General features: G+C 39.1%; 1 pseudogene; it reads left to right on the forward strand.

The window, feature by feature from the left end:
* The first annotated feature begins 684 nt into the window (after window positions 1-684).
* Window positions 685-1,018, forward strand: LOC125406702 (cytochrome c pseudogene; annotated as a pseudogene).
* Window positions 1,019-9,544: the final 8,526 nt, after the last annotated feature.

Genomic DNA, 9,544 nt, shown 5'->3' on the forward strand with positions numbered 1-9,544 from the left:
GTCTGGTTACAGAGCATTTGAGTGCAGTCTGTGAGCAGATGGCTACAACTTGCTTAATGGAAACATAGACTGGCTGTGTACCTAAAAATGGGACTATAAACATGGCTCTCAGAGCCAGTGAATAGCTCCACAGTGCGGAACTGGTCTGGGCAAGCAGGAAGTGTCATAGTTACCCTAGTAATGTGGCCACTTATAAGAAGGCCTTAGCATTTTAAAAAGTGTTTCTGAACAGTAAAAAATTACAGATACACAATAGTACAGATTCAGACATAAAAGAAGTCTAAATGTGCATAGGCTTGGGAGAGAGAAGGAAAAGAGTACAAAGAGTTATACAAAGAAGTAAAAGGCTTTTTAAAAGATAAAGTCTCTAAAGAGAGAGAGTACAGTCATAGATTAAAAGGAGTAAAGAAAAATAAACCATGTAAAGATGGAATATGCAAAGAGAGTCTGGATTATATATACTATTTTGGTCTAAGGATATGTTGCTTTGTAAAAGAGGTTCTTCTTTTGTTTCTACAGAGAATTAGAACCTGTCGATTGATTCCAGACTAATATGATTTAATGGACCCAGATCCCCTGAAAGACACTTTAAATACACCTCAAAAAATTACATTGTGAGAGAACTGCACATCTACCTTCATATCCAAGCATTTGTGGTGTTGATCACCTGCAAGTGATTTAAAAATGGGTGATGTTGAGAAAGGTAAGATTTTTGTTCCGAAGTGTGCCCAGTACTACACTGTGGAAATGGGAGGCAAGCATAAGACTGGACCAAATCTCCACAATCTGTTTGGGACAAAGACAAGTCAGGCAGTTGGATTCTCATACACAGATGCCAAGAAGAACACAGGCATCAACTGGGGAGAGGATAGCCTGATAGAGTATTTGGAGAACCCCAAAAATGATCTTCACTGGAACTAAGAAGAAGGGAGAGAGGGCGTTCCTAATAGCTTATCTTAAAATGGCTACTAATGTGTAATTCCACTGCCTTATTCATTATAAAACAAATGTCTTATGACTTTTAATGTGAACTGTATTTTAATTCATACACCAAAATTCAGATCAAAACAATGCTTTGTTGGACAGTCCAGATTTCAGGAAAACTGACTTGTAGAAAAGTCGATAAGATCTTTCTTAAAAGTAACAACTCCAATTGCATAATCACTATCACTGCTCTCCCTTTCTCAAGATAAGATTACACTTAATTATTAAAATTCTACTTTCCACAAAGATGGGTGTGTCACATCAAACCTATTGACTGGTTTTACAATTAAATTTAGATAATTGGACATATGACTATGTTTAGCACTGGGGAAATTCTGTCACCATCTCAGAAACAAGAAGACTCAATGGTGTTATTTTAATTAGAATTCCCTAAGTCAAAGGATACTGTCTTTTACCATTGAAAGGCACTTACTATGGTCTATATATAATATATCAAATAAAGAGTATTTGGCACATGCTATAGTTGATCTATTAAGTTAAAATGCTTTTAGAAATCAGCAACTTAGACCTTGTTTTTTAATTCTTTATTATCTAAGACTAAATTGTAATTTGGAATTGTCCTTAAACACCCTTTAAGAAACAAAACAAAGCTGGAACGTCTATACATGTGTGATTTCTGGTGGCATTCTTTGCTAACTTTTGATCCAAGTATTAAACTAAAGGAGATGTTTGCAGCAGTAAGAAGGTAATTAATCACAAAAGATTATTTTGCCTTTTCTCTAAACAGCAGAAGCAGTTTAGAGAATAACTATGCCCATATTCCCAAATTGCCATGCCAGCATGGCAGCTGTAGTTTTGTGAGCAAGGGACCTCCACCTGTCCAAAAACATGGGCTTGCTGAGGCTATAGTCTTAAGAAAATCCTCTATAGTTCTCTGTTTGACCAAGGTTCCTTGTTGCTCTAACAATTTAGATATCTGATATATCAGTTCTCTCTTTCTGCTTATTGATCCCATTTTACCCCTATCCATCCTTACCAGTCTAAGATGACCCCTTCCACTACACCTTCTTTCCCAGATCTCAGTGGAACCTTCACTTTGCCAGGCTAGCATGGAAACTGTAGTTCTCTGATTGAGGGATGTCAAGATCAACAAACAGCAGAACTTCAAGACTTTATTCCATTTTCTCACACAGTATATATAGACCTTAGCATGGGAGGCCAAGCCAGCAAAAACAAGAAGCTCATCGCCGTAGGGGTAAACATCTTTAGAAACATTGCTGAAAACAACAGATTGTTCTTGTTTTTGTTCTTGTTTTCGGAACAACCAAACACAAGAGTGTAAAACAGATCAAGTGGGGGTGCAAAGGCCTGTCCTCAAAGGACCTAATACCAAATATTGTTTATAACATTCTTTTACATTTAAAGGGAGATATGCTACAGAGATTTGCATTGATATGGATCTTGGTTTATTGATACAAATTTAAGGTCAATTTTGTTATATGTTTATTTCTGCTCTTGATTAAGATATTATGTTTGGAAGCTCATTTAAAAACATAATGTATAATTTAGATATACAGGTTAATAAATAATCATCTATAATAGTCAAGCTTGTAGTCATGCTAGTTAAATTTTTCTAGATATTCAGAGATATATTTCAGATGGATAGGCATTCTCCAAACCTTTCAAAGACTATAGAATATGGTATTTAAAATGTTTTCAGAACTTAAAACTTTTCATGACAATGAGACACATCTGCTCCTGGCAGCCCCAATCTATTTCAAGAGGATGACAGGCATTGAAGATTCTCCTTATGAAGTTTGTTAGTCATTTGGGCAAGAAATTGTTCTTGACAGGACTGCTTGATAATCTGGACATGCAGTACCCACAGAGAAATGACTGCTGAACTTGCCTAAAGGTGAGACAATCCTTCGAGGTTCCTGCTTCATGAAAGAGTCTGATAGACATTCTTCAGTGACCAAGAGACTGCTGTTATTCCTTTGCGGTCGCTTTAAGAGCTAGCCACGCCCACCCCCCAGCCACTTCTGACCTCCCTCGTCGCCATCTTCCGTTGTCTTGTGTTTGTCTCTTGTTGTGTGTACATGCGTCTTTGTTTTTCTCTATGTTTCTCTTATGTCTCTCTGTTTTCCTCTTCTTTAAGCAATAAATGTCTCCCTCTTCTTTAAATAATACTATGTCCTGTGAGCCTTTTATCCGCCATAACTGCCCGTCTGACTCCCCCGACCGCGTGACGCTGCCACCCTGGAGATCTTGCAGGGACCCACAGCCATCCTTGTCAGACAGAATCTGCTCTGTGAGCCGCCCGGGGCATCCCATCATTATATTATTTTTAAAGAACAATAACTGCCAATATAGGTGGAAGTGTCTTTGAAACTTCCTACTTCCTGGAAAAGTCTGCTGGATACTATGGGCCTGTAGACTGAAGACGAATGCCCCAAAGGTACATAAAAATTTTGGGTAACTGTTCAGGCAGCAAGAAGTCTCTGCCAAGTCTAGAGTTTTGTAAGCTGCTTACAATGTACATCCTGTCTACTTAGGCAATATTATATCCTTCTAGAGTCCTTGATACAGTTGAAGAATAGATGGTAATAATATACTTTTCCTTAGTTATGGTAAAAGATAAGATAAATATAACTGTATTCTTGCTTGATAAATGTTTATGTATTTTTACTATGCTAAAGTTAAAACCTTCCTTTTTGTTTAAACAGAAAAGGGGAGGTGATATGGGATTTCCCTCTGTAGGCTGTGATTACTATTGATAAATAACGGAACTGCTTTGGGTCTATAGCTGAGCTATAGGGGAACAGAGCTAGGAGGGGGAAAACTAAGCTGAATGCTGGGAGAAAAGAGGGTGGAGTCAGAGAGAAGGCTTGTCACCCTGTCAGAGACAGAGAGAACTTTAGCCAATAAGCCACAGCCATATGGCAATACACAGATTAATAGATATGGGCTAAATTAATATATTAGAATCAGACAATAAGAAGCTAGAGCTAATGGACCAAGCAGTGATTTAGTTAATATGATTTCTATGTGATTATTTTGGTTCTGAGCAGACAGGACTAACATGTGACCTCCCTACTATAGAGAGACAATAGCTCTTACCCTCATCATCACCAAAAAAGAGCTCAATTATTTGTGGAGTTGAACAGGTAATCATGATAGCATGACTTCTCTTGGATAAAAAGGATATCATGCCCACTGAATCCCTATCCATCCACTCCTATTCTTAGTCCATAGCAAAATTTCTCCACCCCCAGGATGTATCTCAACTTTGGGCCCCTCAGAAAACTCTGGAGTTATAGGTATATTGAGCCTGACAACGAATTTGTATAACTATTCCTTTGAGGCTGGTACTGCTTTGGTGCCTGCCTTTCAGCAAAACTGAGAAGGTATCCTTTTCCTAACCCTGCTTAGGACTCATTCCTATGCCTGATTTTTGACATCTTGGTGTCAACACCAGTTCTCCAGGAAGTGTTGTGGGGAAGCCTCTTGACTCCCTTAGTTGAAATATATTCTTCCCGGATCTCATATCCATCCTCCCTCCCTCCCCCCATCCCAGTCCACCTAGCTTTACCCATTCCTCCCCTACTCCCTTCTCTCTAACCCTTTTCCCTTCCAACAACCCTCCCACCACCCCATGCACCTGAGATTACCTGGGACTCTTGTCTATTTCCAATCTCCAGGCAGATAGCTACATGATTTTCAACAGGAGCACCTTCTTATTTACCTTCTCTAGGATCACGAATAATAGGCTCAAAGACCTTTAATTATGGTTAGAATCCACATATGAGTGGATTCTATATATGCATACCATATTCCTCTTTTTGGGTCTGGCTTACCTCACTCAGTAAAGCGTTTTCTATTTCCATCCATTTGCATGCAAAATTCAAGATGTCATTGTCTTTTACCGCTGAGTAGAACTCTATTGTGTATATGTTCCACACCTTTTTTAACCATTTTTCTATTGAGGGGCACCTAGGTTGTTTCCAGGTTCTGGCTATTACAAATAGTGCTGCTATGCACATAGTTGAACAAATGCTTTTGTAGTATGATAGGGCATCTCTTGGGTATATTCCCAAGAGAGGAATTGCTGGGTCCTGAGGGAGATTGATTCCCAGTTTCCTGAGAAACCGCCACACTGATTTCCACAGTGGCTGCACAAGTTTGCATTCCCACCAACAATGGATGAGTGTTCCCCTCATTCCACATCCTCTCCAGCATAGGCTATCATTGGTGTTTTTGAGTTTGGCTATTCTGACAGGTGTAAGATGATATCTCAAAGTTGTTTTGATTTGCATTTCCCTGATCGCTAAGGAGGTTGAGCATGACCTTAAGTGCCTTTTGGCCATTTGGAGTTCATCTGTTGTGAATTCTCTGTTCAGTTCAGTACCCCATTTTTTAATTGGGTTAATTAGAGTTTTAGTGTCTAGTTTCTTGAGTTCTTTGTATATTTTGGAGATCAGACCTTTGTCTGATGAGGGGTTTGTGAAGATCTTCTCCCAGTCGGAAGGTAGCCTTTTGGTCTTACTGACAGTGTCCTTTGCTTTACAGAAGCTTCTCAGTTTCAGTAGGTCCCATTTTTTCATTGCTTCTCTTATTGTCTGCGCTCCTGGGGTTCTGCTTAGGAACTGGTCTCCTGTGCCGATATCTTGTAGACTACTTCCCACTTTCTCTTCTACCAGGCCTGTGTGCTTGGGTCCCACATTGGGAAGACAATGGAGGCAGGTCTGGCTGCCCTGAACTCACCCTCAGCATAGCTATTTCCAGAGAACAGATATTATTTGTGCAGAGTACTCTTCTTCTTCTTCTTCTTCTTCTTCTTCTTCTTCTTCTTCTTCTTCTTCTTCTTCTTCTTCTTCTTCCTCTTCCTCTTCTCCTTCTCTCTCTCTCTCTCTCTCTCTCTCTCTCTCTCTCTCTCTCTGTCTTTCTCTCTTCATGTATGTGTGTGTGTGTGTGTGTGTGTGTGTGTGTGTGTGTAACATGTGTGCAGATGTCAGAAGACAATTTCCACTGTTACTTCTCATATGCTTTCAATTGTTAGATTGAGACTGGGTCTTCCCTTGGCCTAGAAAATCATCAACTAGGCTGGGCTCTCTGGCAGGGCAGAATTCCAGGAACCTGTTTCTTACCTCCTCTGTTATTATAGTTTGGTATACTAGTGTGCACCACTCCACCAAGATTTCTATGTAGGTTTTATTGAGCTGAAATTTTTGTGTTTTCAAGAAAAACTCTTTATTTGCAGAGTTTATCTCTGCAGTCTTCCTATCAAGATTTGTTATTGCATATGACTCACATGTTCCAGAATTCACAAGACAAATTCAAGAGTCTTTGATGTAGTTGGTTGAGATCCATGATTGCCAAAGATGGCCTTCATAGATTTTTTTCTTTCTCTGAAGCTATGTGCTCATTCTGTCTTTACTGAGGCATTCTTATCATCATGCCCACTGAATTTGGTCAGTTTTATGAATTTACTTGATGGATTTAACTGGTAGGAATCACAGTGAACCAGTTTTGAGAATGACCTTCTAGAATCTCTGAGTTTCCTTTTGTTAAGGATGAGGAGGAAAGATAGTGGTTCTCTTCTATTTTGTACTATAAGGACACATGTGTATTCCATATTGTAGACATTAATCTATAAATACTTGTTATTAACTTAAAACATTCACACTGTTAACAATTGGTATATTCTTAGTTACTTCTCTTAGGCTAGATCCCCTGGAAGAAACGGTTGATACCAAGGGAAACTAACTTTACTCAGTAGTTCAAAGAGACCAACATCAAGAGAATGAGGAGTGAAAGGGAGGACAACAAAAGAACCACAGATGTCCCCCAAACTCAAGGACATGCCTTAGACTTTGATCAAAAACGCCAAGCTGAGCACCAGAGTGACTGATTAACTTTGTGTCTCTCCGTTATCCCTGTATAATCTCCTGACTGATGATGAAATTGAAAACACATATTATTCCACTACTTTTAAGAGTGCCTTCCCCCTCAATAAAACATAATTTTATGATTCAATTCTCATCTGTGTTCATTGGTTTCTCTAAGTGATGGGTTACAGCAACCAAATTCTCATTTCACTTTCACAAAATGAAATTGGATGCTATTTAAGATTTCTTATTGCACAGAATCTGACATGTTTAAGAAAGCCCAAGATATGTACAATGAGGTCATGGGGTGGAGCACCAAGACTTTCACATGGGCAAAGCCATATTGATGTTTTAGACTAATGGACTATTAACTTCATATGTCCAGATAAGTAATTATTTTCTGAGATAATCTACCACAACCAACCAATAGTTAAAAATATAATATTTGAAATTTGGAGTTAATTTTCAGTAAACTATATAAATACACACATATACATGTCTGTACATGTACAACAAAATATATATATATATATATAGTATATGTATTATATGTATAATACTAATAGTATATATATACGATTAATGTAATGGATTATATGCAGCCAATATTATTCTCAAAAGACTAAATTTATACTACGAAACATAATTAATATTTATGAATTCATGATAAAGGCGATAAAGGCAGTAATCTAAAAGATAACTTTCTCTACTATGATCTGAAAAAAAATCATAGATATTCTTTATATAGTAGTTCAAAGTAATGAACACCACTTATTGCACACATGATATGTATTACGTATCAATCAACAATTTTCTCTTTCAATCCTCATAAAATGTCATTGCATAAAAATTGGAATTCCTTGGATGAAGAGATGGTACTAAGATTAAGAGCTCTCAGTCTCCAATTCCCATGACCCATGTCAGGTGGCTCATAAATGACTGTAACACCTGCTCCAAGCAATATGATGCCTTATTCTAGCCTCCATGGTAATTGCATTCACACACACACACACACACACACACACACACACGTACAGAGAGGGGGGAAGGAGAGAGACAAAGACAGACAGACTCAAGGACTTTAACATCTCAGTAAATGGAGTGATGCTACCTATATTCAGAGTGACTCTTCACAAGTCATAAATCTAATTCAAAGACTCTAATGGGTTCAGTGATTTGTTTCCCAGATGATTCTTTAACTTACCAAGTTTCTAATCAATCTCTAACTAACACACAGCATTTAGAGTGTGGGATTTGACACTACCTGCTAAGAGAACAGAAATGGTGACTTCCAAATCAAATAATGATTTTATCACCCATGAATCTTCTATTACTGTAGCCAGAGATCTTGTCCTTGTCACCAAGCCAACACTGGCACCTTCTCTTTCATTATCTGTCCTAGGTGTTTTTATAGCAGCCTTGTCCCTGTTTCCAGCACCCATAGACAAGAGGAATGGACCTTATTTTAATTTGAATGAAAGACAACTGATTTAGAGAACTTTAAACAGATGTCTTTCTCTGAGAAACCTGGAGGCCTTTGTGTCCTACTGAGGTCCAACTTCTCCAAGGCCAAGAAATTATTGACACTGAAGCCCTCTCAAACCACCAATTAGTGTTACACAGAGATACCAGCACACCACATGACACAATTTGAGAGAAATGCTGCTGTAGATGAACTTTCTAGCAGATCAACTGTTTCATTTTTTTTACAGAAGCAATTGTCTTAGGAAGAAAATGAGCCAGTGCACAGCTGCTGTCCTATTTATTACTATTTCATTTTGCAGTATACTTAATATTGTCACAGACCATTTTAAAACATAAAGTAATGTGTAGCTCCAAAAATATAACATAAAATGTATTTCTGCTTTGGTGATTGTGACAGAAAGAGGCCACATACCAAACAAGAGAGGAATCACAGTAAAATTGTGTTTGTTTTACCTACTGGGCTCACGGTCATTTTTGATGTGAGGCTAGTGGTAGATGCCACACACAAAACTTTTGTATTTCATGTCCCATTCCAAAAAATAAAAACCAGTCCTTCTACTCAAAGCATAGGTATAAAGATGCCATCATTGACAGCCATGACCCCTGTGTCTCTGAACACCAGAGCCATAGCTCTTGCTGTTCCTGGAGAGGTAAGTTTCTGGGTTCCTGGCTGAAGGTCCAGAGCTCTAGACTCTAGCCCTGAGAGGTACATCCTGTGCCCAACCCCCACCCAGCAAAGCCCCACAGTCCTAGGACCAGTTTCCCTACAACTTCAGCTATCCCTCATCACATCTCTGACCACTGGAGCCTTGTCCCTGGCTGTCCCTGGAAAGGTGAGTGTCTGGGTTCCCAACTGGACAGCTCTTTTCTCCAGGCTCTTACCCAAGAAGGAACATCCCATGCCCCACCCCCAATCACCAAATCCCAGTGACGGAGGAAAAGCCTCCCCATACTTGTAGCAATACTCCACTGCTCCTACAATCACTGGAGTTTTGGCCCTGACTGTACTTGGAGAAGAGCCCTGAAAACCATATCAGCAACTACCATAGCCACCGTCCCATCTCTACCAGGAGGAAGAATGACCACCTAAGTCACAGGACCCACCTATGGTATGGGAGAGTTGTCTGTATTCTGTCATTCATATTTTAAATAAATGTTGATTGGCCAGACAGGAAGTATAGGTGGGTCAACCAAACAGGAAGTAGAGCTGGGGTGAGGAGAACAGG

This window comes from Myodes glareolus, chromosome 5, assembly GCF_982192425.1.
Source record: "Myodes glareolus chromosome 5, mMyoGla1.1, whole genome shotgun sequence".
In the NCBI taxonomy this organism is placed as follows: Eukaryota; Metazoa; Chordata; class Mammalia; order Rodentia; family Cricetidae; genus Myodes; species Myodes glareolus.